Genomic DNA, 1,047 nt, shown 5'->3' on the forward strand with positions numbered 1-1,047 from the left:
CGCTGCACAGTCTCTTTAACATGCTCTTCATTGTTCCATTAAACTTTTCCGTCAGGCCATTACACATAGGATGATAAGGAGTCGTGGTGAGCTGTTTAATGCTCAAAAGTCGTGTCACTTCCTTCATACACTCAGAGACGAACTGCATACCAAGGTCACTCAAGATCTCTTCAGGCACTCCCAAACGACTAAAGATATCCACCAACGCTTCTGCCACAGTTTCAGTATCAATGTTCTTCAGTGGGACAGCTTCAGGATAACGAGTTGCAAAGTCGACCAATGTCAATATATATCTATGAACGTCCTCACTCGGGGGAACAATAGGTCCAACCAGGTCGATTGCTACTCTCTTAAATGGCTTGTCAATTAATGGCATCTTCTCTAGGGGAACCTTCCGTACGTCTCCTTGAATGCCTGGCCAATAGAACGTGCTTTGAATCTTATCAGTTGTTTTCTTTATTCCCATGTGACCTCCCATGATCGATCCGTGCGCTAGTTCCATTATTCGACTTCTCAGCTGCACAGGAACCATAACCTGCTTCAGGGGTTTACCTCCGTTCACATAAGGGTGCTTGTAGACGCGGTACAGAACTCCATCTTTCACTTCAAATGAAGTCTCAGCCTGGCCTCTCACAACTACGTCATCTTTCTCCCAAAATTTCTGTAGCCTCTCGTCGTCACGCTGCATCTGCTTGAGCTTTTCTCTATCAACTACAGGACTTTCTTTAGTACCCGGTACCTTCAGCAGAATATGTTCTCCAGCTTTCTTAGCTTGACTTCTCGTGGTTACAGCACAAGCTTCTTGTACAGGAACTTGCCAGCTTGGGTCTGGGTCGTCAGCAGCTCTTGCACCTGGTACTTTACCAATAATTAAATCATAAACAGCATCAGGAAGACACTGCGCTTCCACTTGGCCCTTAAGATAAGGTGTATCAACATCAATCTTTGCGATGGGAACTTTCCTTGCCGTATTGTCAATGAGCAGCATAACATGAAATTCACCAGTAAACTGATCCTCAGACACAAGGTCCCTCTTTACTACAATTC

Source organism: Montipora foliosa, chromosome 1 (assembly GCF_036669935.1).
Source record: "Montipora foliosa isolate CH-2021 chromosome 1, ASM3666993v2, whole genome shotgun sequence".
In the NCBI taxonomy this organism is placed as follows: domain Eukaryota; kingdom Metazoa; phylum Cnidaria; class Anthozoa; order Scleractinia; family Acroporidae; genus Montipora; species Montipora foliosa.